Genomic DNA, 13532 nt, shown 5'->3' with positions numbered 1-13532 from the left:
AAAATTTTCACTCATCCATGGATCTTGGGTCAAATCACTATTGACCAGGCAAGCCACATGTCCACCTCTAATTTGTGGATCCCTACATAGTTTTCCACTAGGTGCCACATGGTAGCCTCTGATTGGTTTACTAGGCATCACCATGTGGCACATTACTATTGGTCCTGGATCTATCCCTACCATGTCACCACTAGTTGGGCCCACTGCCACATGGTAGCTTATCACTTGCCCACATTCCTTAACCTCCAAGAAACTTTATTTTGTGGGTAAGCACCAACCGTTAGATCTTGCCACATGGCAAAATGCAATGGTGCCATCTTGAGTTGCTATTGATGAATTGTGACCTAGGCCCACTACCATGTGACACCCAAGCACATTCCTACTTTGTTTAAACTTCACACATCTCTATATTGTGGGCAAGTGTCATAGCACCACATGTCCACTCAGCACCTCTACATGATTTGGCATTCAAAACTTTGGTCCCTATGCCAGCTATCTCTTTTGTCCACGGGCAGGCTCCACCACATGAACCTACAGCTTCTAAAAGCTTGTATCTTTCAAGACACTTAAGAAATGTGTGTTGTAGTATTTAAAAACATTATGTTTTGATTACCCACCCAATGTGGGATAAAATGTTTCAATGTTTCTTGCTTTGACGTGTTTTATTTTTTTCTTGGCATGTTTCTTTGTTTCTTGCTTTCTGATATCATCCAAGGCATATCAGGAATTACTCATCCTTGGTATCATCATCAGGATCATACCATAAAAGATCACACATAGGACCTTCATGAGGTACTTCTTGAACATGATCAAAATTCCTTATGTTATCGAGGGTATCAATGGAAGGTGACAATCCACCATGTAGACAAATTTTTTTTGATTCCGCTAGTGTTGTTAATGGGAAGTACTCAAAAAGATCTGTAAATATCTTCCATACATTTTCATTTCCATACTTCCTCAAGTACTCGTCATAGAATCCATATACTTGTGTAATCTGGCAACTCTCATGATTTCCTCTTAAAATAGTGATCCCTTGAGGATAACAGACCTTCAATGCTACTAGAAAAGTGATAGTTTCAACTAAATAGTATCCACGATCAACATAATCACCCATGAATAAGTAATTGGTGTCTGGACACTTTCCCCAATTCATAATAGCTCTATAAGATCATGAAATTTCTCATGAATATCACCACATATTGTAACTAGGCACTTGATAGGCTGCACATTACTTTCTTCCATTAAAATCTCTTTGACTTTGTCACATAATCCTCGAACCTCTTGCTTGGTTAAGGGCTTGTACTACATGAGCTGCTCTTCTTTTTCTTTAGTGGCTTCCTTTACCTTTATTTTCAGGTGGCTTTCTTGGGTTTTAAACTCCCCTATTTTAGTGTGATTTTTTCTTATTACCTGCGACATGGGATGGACTTCATTGTTTAGCCTTTGACTACAACTTGTGTTTTAAAATGACTCCCTCTCATTTGCCTCTACTACCAAGGAAATTGCTCCTCTCATGAGCTATATTCTTAAATGGTGGGCTACTAGTAGGCTTCTCTTTCTTATGTGAATGCCTCTTCTTGGTCTATGGAGCCCCCTGCCTCTAACTTTCTTCTTTAACCTCATGGTTCTACCATGCAAATTGCCTCCTATTTGGAACCTCAATCATGGAATGAGTGTCATGTGTTTCCCTTCTCTTTACATAACTATCCATTCTTTTGGTCATCTCAAAGATTTTCTCAATTGGTGTTGTAATATGAATGGTGAACTCCACCTCATCTCCAATGTCATCACTTTTGAAAAAGTTGCCAATAGGTTTTTTTGGCAAGAAAGGCATTGGGATACCATACTTTTTCATTACTATTTTTCTTAAACACCATTAATAAGATATTCATCTCAGTCATGATTAGCTCCTCTTTATCTATGGTGCACTAATCACTAATATCAAAAGGGTGGGTCACAAATAGAAAGACTATTGATTCAAAAACCATCTTGTAGGTTCTTGAAACAAAATTGTGAAGAGCATTATTTGAGAAACTACAAATACTATAATGTGTGATGTAATGATTCCAAGTAGTAGAAGCCACATTAGTATAATGCTTGTTCCCACCAATACATCCACCATCATATTTAAATTGTTCACAGCTAAATCCATGTCATTCATGGTACAGGAAAGCATTTTTCTTTCTCTGAAAACACTTTTCATCACCTAGGCTTTGAGATTTTTCTTAGTGACTCTATTTGTATCTTTGGTTTCTTCAAAATGGGCCATTTCTCTTCTTGCAATATCTTCAAGAAGGAATCTCATCAAATCCTCTAGATATATGTAGCTTTCACCAAGCCTGGCTATGTTCCAAAAAATGTTTGAGGTAGCTTTTTTTAGCCTTCCAATCAAAGTACTTTTCTTCATCAGGAGCTTCTTGGTAGATCTTGGTAGGATTCATCAAAGAGAGAAAACTCTCCATGGTCTCTAAAAATTCTCATCAATTTCTTCATATTCCACATAGAGATATTCTTCTGGTTAAGCTTCTATAGATCATCGACTCTAATTCCTTCATATGCATTTGTTTCCTTTCCCTCCTTCTTAGTCTCCTCCTCCTTTATAATCGATTTCATCCTTCCAAATCTACTACGTCTTTTCTAAATAAGGACTTTTTATAGTTTTCTTTTAGGATATTAATGAAACTCTTAATGTTTGACTTATAGCCAATGGAGATTTTGGAGGTCCAAGGGCTCCTATTCATATCTTATCCCCTTTTGAAAACTTTTGAGAATCATTATTCCATACATATTTACATTAATATGATGAAATCTGTCAAGCCCCAAGTTGGTCTGACTAAAACAAAATTTTGTTTCCAAACACCTGAAGTGCCAAAGTGATCCATTCACACTCTCATACTAATTCAAAACAGGTTCAATCACCAAACCATCAATTAAAGATCATTTTACCATTAATTTGCAAACTGTCAATTTAATGCTAGAGGGTCCTTTGACCGGCTTTAAAAACTAACCCAAACACCTGATAAGCCTTTGAAATATGACATACCAATTCTCTGTTATGCATACTTGCACCCTATCAAATCTTGTCTCATGATGAATTATCAATCAAAAGATATTTGATATCAAATTTTCCCTCTCATAACTACCTACAAGAAAACATGTCAAAAAATCATAAAATGCTTTCAGATTTCGCTTTGAAAACTAGGTAACTGGACACTTGGGGGCACGAAAACTAGGGCATTGATTCAATATCATGAGGAGGGTATAAATTTGTGATTAGGGTTCATGATGAATAACAAGACGCAAATGGTAAGCGGTCAAAGTGGGCTACTCGAAATTACAGATTGGAAATACTAGCAGAAAAACATTTTTTTGCAAATGGAATGGACCTGTGGAAGTGTACAAATAGATTTGTCAAGACTTGAAAATTGGCACACTTAAAGCATGTTCAGAGTACAACATAGTGGTACAATCCATTTAATCTCACCTATTATAAATTTCAAGTTATGACATCATGAACATGGGTACTGAAAAATTTGCACTTTTTGACACCACTAAGAAGTTACAGGTTGTGTTTGGAATCATATTCAAAAACTAATCAAACAGATTCATCATAAGCTCAAAATTGAAACATAGAAATTTTCTAACCTCTAGAATGCAATGCAAAAGAAATCTTCTCATTTTGATCAACTGGGTCAAAATTATAACAAGTCAAATAGGGCTACCCAAAATTTAGAACAATTCATATCAGCATGACAACAATAAATGACCAACTTTAAGGGATTCCAAACCTAGTCAAACAGATTCAAAATGATTCAAAATCTAAAACATAGGCTCTTTGGTATGGACACTAAACATTCCCAAAGTGGTGGGTCATGAAACATTATTAGGTGCATGATATTCAATTGCAAACACAGCCTCTTGTCACTGTTTGACACTTTGGTGAAAATGCAAAATTGACAATTGCTCAAAATAGGACTTCACGAAATGGCTTGGAATGAAAATTCAACTTCATGAAATACATGGATGTACTAAATGCAAGGTGTTAGAAACATTGAACACCTCTTATGTTTCAAATGGACAACTGGGTACATATGCATCAAAAGTGTTCATAGGACTTAAATTTTCAATGGTACTCAAAATTTGGGCTTAAATTTTGAGTCCCAACATTTGGTTTGAGCATATTTCAAGAATATCATTGTATCTAATCACCATTATGTTCATCTCTTCATTTTCTTTCATTTCTAGAAACTTCTCATCAAAATAATTCATTAGGAACCTTATCTAATCCTCATCTTGAATTAAATAATCCAGCTCATCAATCTTATCTTCAACATGCTTTCCATATTCCAAGAAATTAGCTAAGTCAACTAGAAATCATGATTTCTCATCCACATTCAAAATATTATTTCTTAGCCAACACTCAGTCATCATTTATTTACTTGTTCATTGTAGACCTTCTGGCTTGGCATCAACACTTTTTGCTTGGTCGACACTAATTCTTGGTCAACAATAAAACTTCACTTGGTATTTACTATGGCTCGATGACAGTAACATCTCTTGGCATAAACTTTAAGTTCCTTAATCTTCTATTGTATTTCTTAGTTAAGCTTGTGTATTCTTTTCTCATGTCTTCATGATGTATATAATCTAATTATCTTTTCAAAGTCTAACTAATCAAACATCCATTGTAGCTTCCTTTTCATAACTCAACATTTCCTCTAGGTGTTTTTGTTATGAGAAACTTTTGAAATCCTCTATATCAATCAAATAGATATGACATTATATTAGATAGAAATATGCCTCATTAGAAAATTTAATATCAATGAAAACATAACAATTATTTCAATTGTAGTTTCCAAGAATCTCCCTCTTTGGCACTCATGGAAACACCTAATATCCTCAAATATGATATGAATATAATTTCCCTCTTTGTTACCATGCAATCCAAAATATTTCACTTTCATGAGTAATTTCATAAACTCTCCTCTAAGTTCTAAGTTCAGATTTCCTCTTGAATCTTCTACATATCCTCCTTCTAGAATTTTATATACATTTTTTCTTATATTTCTATTCAATATCTCCCTCTTACATCTTATACACATTCTCTCCCTCTTTGACAACAATGCCAGAGACATTAGATCTCTTGGTTTGATTTCCTTCATACATCTTGATTATGTAGATAAGTTCATTTTAGGATTGAATTATGTCATTTGTAGATGACTAATTTGTTATTTTGTTCTCCTTCTTTACTTTACTTGACTACCTTAGGAATCTCCTAAAGTAGAACTATTTGCCTCAATATGTAAGGTATTCTAATTAGCACATTTGATGCAATGTCTCTTTGTAGCTTAAGTTTCTTTTATTAGGGGAATCACCCCTAGTTTGCCTCTAATATATTCATGAACATCTTTAGGTAATGCTTTAGTGAATATGTTATCAATTTTTTCTTTGGTGTGTACATATTCTAACTTCACCTCTTTGTCTTCAACTAGTTCTCTCAAGTAGTGATACTTGATAGAAATGTGCTTAGTTTTTGTATGTGTCATAGGAATCTTTGATATATTGATGACACTTATGTTATCACTGTAGAACTAGAATCAGTATGCAAAGAACATTAACAAATGAAGTAAACATTCACAAACCAAAAACTAAATTCACATATATGCTTAGACTAAGAAAGAAAATAAGAAGTGCAAACCTCACAAGAGAAAACACTCCATGCTTTCTTGATTCTGTAGATGTGTCCTTTTTTCTATGGATGTATGCTCAAGATGCTCAAAAGCTGCTTCAATGGAGATGGGTAATGGTAAATTGGTAGCTTTGTGAGCTCTCAATTTGGCATTATAAGGGTATGGTTGATGGCTTTGGTTCTCAAAATAGCATGGTAACTTTAGCTCAAAGATTGTTGATGAAATGGCTTGGGATGGGATTCAATTTATAGGCTAAGGGGTAGAGGGATGGAGGGATTAGATGCAAGGATGGATGAAGGCTTAAGGAGGGCTAAGATGCACTCAAAGGGGAGCACATGGATTGTGCTTGTTTAGCACCAATGGGAAGGTGACACTTGTCACAAGGAGGATGAGTGTGAGAGGGTAGGGTTAAGGGTTAGTTAAAGTCATGATGAGTGGGGTTGAGTATGTAAGAGGGATGTAAGAGGAATGAGTGTGGAAGAGGGAAGAGTGTGGAAGATGGGTGTAAGAGTCATGAGTGGGCTTGTAAGAGTCTTTATGTTTTGTAAGAGCACTCATGACTTAGTGGTTGGGTTTTTTTGAGGGGAGACTTTGGTTGGATTAGGAAAGTCTTAAACTTGTTTAAGGAATGTGACAACATTAGGGGGTGGATTAGGCTTGGGTTTAGGATTAGATTAGGGCTGTTAGAGATGTGCAAGTGGATGGCATTAATGAGGGTGGGTGAGTTAGTGGCTAAGCTTGGTTAGCATGGGTGGATGGGGTGGATTAGGCTAAATGGAGGATTAGAGATAGGTTAGGGGTTTTTGAATTTGAGGATTTCATTTATCAAATAGATTTATTTAATAAATGGGGATTTTTGGAATTAGATAGAAGAATAGGATTTAATTGATAAATAATAGATTATTTGATTTATCAATTAGGACTATAGATGATTAATTAAATTAATCAACTAGGGGATGACAAAGAATTAATTAAATAGAAATTTAATTAATAATGCATTTTTAGATAACTAAATAGGATTACTAAAATAGTGTAATCAAATTTAGGTGTCTACATTTTGCCCCTCTTTGACATAGTGTTGAGACAACACTATTTCAAAGAAGTTTGAATAAAGACGACATGAGGAAGATGTTTTAGCAACAAGGTTACCCCAGTCTCGGATAAGAAGAGGAGAGACTAGACTTAGATGATGCCCCCTCAAGAAGGCAACAGGGAGAGAAATGAGGCTCGACGACTTCTTGAAAAGTACAAGAAATTGAGGCGAGCTGAGACGCAGGTTGGCGAAGAGAAGGGGCTGAATTAGCTCAAACTCTCACTATGGGAGAATGATAAAGGGAAATCAGAGGCACAATAGTAAAGCAAGCTTAAGAATTTCCAGGATTGGGGGGGGGAGATGGAGGAGCGGAGTGCTATAAAAGGAATCCATGGTAGGGAGATGGATGATAGAATGATAAAGCTGATGCAACAAGATTTCAAAGAGTCAGATTGGCGAAAGATGGGTTTTGGGGATCCTTAGGACTAGGATTGTGGATCTCGAAAGATGAGGCTTGGTGGATTCCTAAAGCTAAGCGTGAGGAGTGATTCAAAGAGATACTAATGCATAAGTTGGGGTAGGAGCGACAGATGTAGGATATGGATGGGGGGGATAATGGAGATGAAGGGAATCCATTGAAGCTTTTTGAGCAGGGGGATACTTCAAAGAGAAGTACCAGCATGTAGTTGAGCACTAGATTTGCTATAAGACTGTTGGTTAATTGCCAGGGTTACCAAGAACATCAAGGCCTTTTTACCAACCGTCCAGAGGACTGATGAACTGACTCAAAATAAACACACAAGGATTGCCCCAGTATCACACATGAATCCCAGAGGAAGCAGCGTGGAAATGACACTAGGTAACCCACAAGCAGAAAAAGAAAACAAGCAAAAGACCTGATCAAGACCTTATGCTCTAATTTCCCCATTCGCAGCATACCATGATATGGAAGATCATGGCAACCTTGAGGAGGGAACAAGGAGATTGCTTGGAAAAGATATTTCAAGACCCAAAAGGGAAGATCCCAAATTAAAAGAAAGTGAAAATCCAAAAGAGAACTGTTTGCCAACGAGATGGGTAGGACGAGGTACCAACGGATCAAGATCAGACATGAGGAAAGCTATATCCTGCAAAAATCTATCAAAGAGCACCTAAGCTGATGGATCTGGATGAGTGATGCATCTGGCAAGCTGAACTAAGAAGGATAACACTTTGGTGATAGGAGATCTAGCTAAAGGATGCATTGGAATATCTAACCAAGGTGTGCAATGTGTGCAAGATGTTGACCAAGGATGAACTAACATGAAAGCCGAATAGATACAATGATACTAAGCTAAAGAGGATGTATAAGCTGACAGACCAAGATATGTTACAAATGTACAAGTTTGTTCATGTTTTGGTTTTTTTGTGAGATGGAAATTTTTGTGAAGGATGGGATGTCTATAATAGTTGATAGGTGGATAGGTAGATGGTTTGTGAAAAGCTTAAGGAAAATGGGATTCTGTGTGTGCATGTAATAGGATACAGACTAGGATACAAGATTATTTACAAGCTGGAATATGGTACAAGCTTTGGACAAGATTCAAATATATACAAGGTATGGTACAAGATTTACAAGCTGTACAGGAGGTATTGACAAGCTCCATCAGATTTGGATATTTGATTGGAACACCAAGGGAATAAGCAAGTGTTTTATGGGATGGTGGGTGGATGGATGAGGGATAGGATAGTGATAGATAATGGATTAGTCTTTAGCACACAAGGCGCCTGAATTACCAAGTTTTCACCAAGGTACCTATCCAAGGCGCTTGAATTGCCAAGTTTTCACCATTGGACGCTTATTTCTCTTTACTATTTTTTTCTTGTATTTTTCAAAAGCTGGGTATACCAAGGATCTTCAAGCATAGAACTTCTTGAGATGAATGATGTTAGTGGGATCATTCAAGAGTTCTCCTTCTGGTGTAGATAATTGATAGGCTCCGGAGCCAAAGGAGGCAGTAACCACATAGGGACCAAGCCATGTAGGTTCAAACTTGCCTTTCTTTTCTCGATCTGCTTGGACTTTCATATTTTCTTTGAGGACCATATCACCTGGCTGAAAGTGTCGTGGGAGCACCTTCTTGTTGAAATTCCTTTTGAGATGAGTTTGGTAGACCGTGAGATGGTCATAGGCTTGTTGTCTCTTCTCGTCTAAGAGATCTAGCTGGGTGAGTCGAGCTACTCTGTATTCTTCATCTGAGATTTGCCCTCACAAAGATATGCGTAGTGAGGGAAGTTCAACTTCTATAGGTAATACCGCTTTAGCACCATAGACTAGGGAGTATGGAGTTGTGCCTGTGGATGTACGGAAGGAAGTTCAATAGGCCCATAGAGCCAGATTTATTTGAAGGTGCCAATCACGGCCGGAATCATTGACAACTTTCTTTAGGATTTTGAGGAGGGTTTTATTAGTTGCCTCTGCCTGGCCGTTACCTTGTGGGAAATATGGGCTAGAAAAGTGGTGATGGATGCGGAGGGAAGTGCATAATTCTTCCATGTTGAGATTTTCAAAGTTACCTCCGTGGTCAGTGAAGATGGTGGATGGGATGCCGAAGCGGCAAACAATGTGGTACAAGATGAACTTGGAGACTTGAACTCCTATAGCTGAGACTAGGGGGACTGCTTCCACCCACTTAGTGAAATAGTCTGTAGCTGTTATTATCCATTTATGTCCATCAAATGAGAGAGGGGTGATAGTTCCAACTAGATCAAGGCCCCAACAAGCGAAAGGCCAAGGTGGTGCAATAGGTTGTAGATCCTATGCTGTAGCGTGCACAAGATTTGCATGCTGCTGACATGGGAGACACTTTCTGACAAAGTCACAAGAGTCTTCTTCAATGGTAGGCCAATAGTAGCCTGCTCTAAGGATTTTTCATGCTAGGACAATACCACTCATGTGGGCACCGCAAAGTCCAGAATATACTTCTTTTAATGCCATCGCGGTCTCATTTTCATCTAAACATCGAGAGAGAGTATCGTGATAACCCCGACGATATAGGGTATTGGCTATGATAACATAGCGGGATGATTTTCGGATGAGGTTCTGGCATTGGGTACATGTGAGGTGAGGGGATATGATACCATCGTTAAGGTAAGCATGAATTTCATGGTACCAAGGGGATTGGGGACCAACCAAGATACAAACACAGTTTGAATCCTCATTCGCATAGGCAGGTGTGAGGAGCTGCTCAACTAAAAACTCATACTGCGTAGCTTCTTGGGGAATTTCCAAGAGCGAGTCGATAGTGGCCATGGCATCTGCTACCTTGTTCTACATTTGAGGCACTTGTGTAAACTGAAGCTTTGTAAAATGCTGGGTCAGCTGATCAACTAGCTCTTTGTAGGGTAATAGCTTTTCATCTTTGGTTTGATATTCATTTAAGACTTGTTTGATGATGAGTTGGGAATCACCAAAGACTTGTAACTCAGTGATATTCCATTCTGCAACTATCTTTAATCCTGCTACAAGAGCTTCATATTCTACTATATTGTTTGTTGCTAGGGAATTGTAGCTTGAAGGCTTTTGGAATGTAACCTCCTTGAGGTGTAACTAATAATATTCCTGCCCCTGATCCATGAGAGGTGTATGAGCCATCAAAATAAAGCTTCCATGGGGGCTGTTCTTCAATTAGGAAGATATGCTCATCTAGAAATTCTGTGAGCAAAGGATATGCATCTACTAGAGGTGCATCAGCTAGGTGATCTGCTATAGCTTGCCCTTTGATTGCCTTTCTGTCCACATACTGGATGTCAAACTCACTTAGTAGCATAACCCATTTGGCCAAATGGCCTGTAAGTGCTGTTTTGGAGAGCATATACTTGAGAGGGTCAATCTTGGAGACTAGTTGGATGGTATGACTTAGCATGTAGTGGCGAAGCTTTTGAGTTGAGAAAACAACTGCCAAACAAGCTTTTTCCATAGGAGTGTAATTGAGTTCATAACCAACTAGGGTTCTACTGATATAGTAGATGGCTCTCTCTCTGCTATAATCATCATGTTGTGCTAGAAGTGCCCCTAGAGCAGTAGGTGTTGCTGATATATACAAGAACAAGGGACGACCAGGAACTGGTGGAACCAAGATAGGGGGATTGGTGAGATACTGCTTGAGCTGATCGAAGCTGTGCTGACATAAAAGATCCCACTTGAAGTTCTCATTCTTCTTTAGCAAGTGTGAAAATGGTGTACACTTATCTGCAAGTTGGGAGATGAAGCGCCGGACAGATTGAAGTTTTCCTTGAAGAGAGTGAAGCTGTCACAGTGTCTAGGGAGGAGGCATGTCTAAGATAGCCTTGACCTTTTTGGGGTCGATCTCTATACCCCGTTTAGAAACTATGAAGCCTAGAAGCTTGCCAGATGTGACCCCAAAGACACACTTCTTGGGATTTAGCATGAGATAATATTGGGCCAACCTATCAAAGACTTTTTCCAGGTCAGCAAGATGATCCATGAAGGTGTGAGATTTGACCAGGATATCGTCCACATAATCTTCCAAAATGCTATGGATAAGATCATGGAAAATGGCTGTCATAGCTCTTTGATAGGTAGCCCCAGCATTCTTTAGGCCAAAAGGCATCATGGTGTAGCAAAAGGTTCCCTAGGGGGTAGTGAATGCTGTCTTATGCTGATCCTCTTCTACAATCTTGATCTGATTATACCCAGAAAATCCATCCATAAGGGACAGGATTTCATGTCTAGCTGTAAGATCTACAATCATATCTATGTTGGGCAAGGGAAAATCATCCTTTGGACAAGCTTTGTTAAGATCTCTAAAATCAGTACAGACTCTGATGTCACCAGAAGGCTTAGTGACAGGGACCATGTTGGAGATCCATTCTGAGTAGTTGATAGGTCGAATAACCTTAGCAGCTAACATTCTTTCTAGTTCAGCTTTGACTAGTAATGCCACCTTGGGGTGCATTTTCCTAAGCTTTTGTCTGACGGGCTTGATCTTTGGATCGACTGCAAGATGATGAACTACAAGCTTTGGATCGAGTCCTGGCATGTCCTGATATGACCATGCAAATCGGCCAATGTTCTCTCGTAAAACCTCAAAGAGGAGGTCAACTTGGTCTTGTGATAGGGATGCAGCAATGTGAACAATTCTAGGGATCTCTGAAGAACCAATGTTGACTTCTCTAGTATCCTCTATTAGAATAGAAGACACCTCTGGTCGATTATCTTGAGGAGGCAATACTAAATCCTCATGTTCTGCTTGTGGTTCTAGATTTTCTTGCTGAGGGGTTCTCTTCGCTGCCTTAGCTAGTCCCAGATTTACCTTAGTTCCAGTTTTGGGTGTATTAAAACTAGGTTGGGGATTTTCTCCAAAATACCCCTTGGGATCTAGCTTGTAGATGTAGGAAGAATCTGGCTTTGTCTTCTTATGAGGAGTTTTAGCTCCCATGAATCTTAGAAGCGCTTCCTCTGATGCGAACTCATCAATATGTATGACACTTGGTTGGTCCCAATCTATGAGTTGTGGATGAGCAAGTGGTAGGTCAATGAGATGGATGGATAGTTCTCAAAGAACAGAGTCTCCTAAGAAGATTTGGTCTGGGATATCGTCATAGGCTCTCTTTTCAACTTCCTTAGGAATGTCTTCAATTTCGACAAGGTCGCGGTGGATGTTCAAAAAAGCGTGACCATTCTCATTGGTGCCCCCAGTTGTGGGTATGCCAAAGCCAAGACCTGACTTTATTTCCCAATCATGTGCTTCGATGGGACATTGCATGCCCCTTTCTTCTGGTCCTAGTCCACCTCCTTGATAGTTCCATTTTTCAGTGACGAGCTTATGTTGTTGGGGATACTTCTAGCTGAAGTGATCAAGGCGTGCTTGATTTCTTGGAGGTGCATCCTTATGTAGCCAATTGTTGATATCTGGAGTGAGTTCCTCATGAAGAGGGGTTTTTGAGGACACAAAGGTGGTTGGGCCAAATTGTTTGTATCGAGGAGGTGGAATCTCCTTAGCTTTGTGATATGTTGGCCGTCCATGGGTATGTGGATCAAGTGGGATTGCTCCGACAACAAATGCATCTGATAGACTATATTCTCCACATCCTTTTTTGTTGATCTTTACAGTAGATAGGGTGGAGGCAAGGATGGTTTCTGCATCATTACAAGTGTGGGATGAGCTGGCGATGGCTGTGCCGATGTCTATTCCAGGGCAATGGTTTGTATATGAAGCTTCAACCACATTGCAGTAAGCAAAGGGTTCTGGATCGGCATGGATGGTTACCTCAGTGCCTTGATGTAGAAATTTGATGCACTGATGGTAGGTGGATGGAACGGCCTTCATAGCCTGAATCCATGGGCAACCGAGGAGGATGTTAAATGGTAGGTTTAGATCAACAACATGGCAAACTGTCTCTTGAATGACTGGCCCAACCTTGATTGGTAGCAAAATAGTCCCTTCTGTGGTCCTTTCCAAGTTGTCATAAGCTTTGATGGTGATAACCTCACTGATCATATCTGCCTCAGTATACCCAGCTTGTTTTATGAATTTTAGGGTGCAAATGTTCAAGGCTGATCCATTATCTATCATTACTCTTTTCACAGCAAAATTGGATACCATGATGGCTATGCGAAGCGGAAGGGTGTGATCTGGCTCAACCGCTGGTATGTCGGTGGGTTTGAAAGATAGGGAACATGAGGATGAAAGGTGTCCAACAAGATTACGAAAATTAGTAGCATTGATATCAGAAGGGACACGAGATTCTATGAGAGCACTGTCAAAGATGTCTTTGTACACAGGACTAGTGCGGAGAAGGTCTAA

At 39.0% G+C, this 13532-nt stretch overlaps 1 pseudogene; it reads right to left on the bottom strand.

Annotated features, from left to right (window-relative positions):
* Positions 1-727: 727 nt before the first annotated feature.
* Positions 728-1419, bottom strand: LOC149580610 (serine/threonine-protein phosphatase PP2A catalytic subunit pseudogene; annotated as a pseudogene).
* Positions 1420-13532: the final 12113 nt, after the last annotated feature.

The sequence above is a fragment of the Cupressus sempervirens genome, chromosome 1 (assembly GCF_028749045.1).
Source record: "Cupressus sempervirens isolate cs-2001-9-10 chromosome 1, ASM2874904v1, whole genome shotgun sequence".
In the NCBI taxonomy this organism is placed as follows: Eukaryota; Viridiplantae; Streptophyta; class Pinopsida; order Cupressales; family Cupressaceae; genus Cupressus; species Cupressus sempervirens.
The sequence above is the reverse complement of the archived record's forward strand: the minus strand, read 5'-3'. Positions and strand labels throughout refer to the sequence as shown.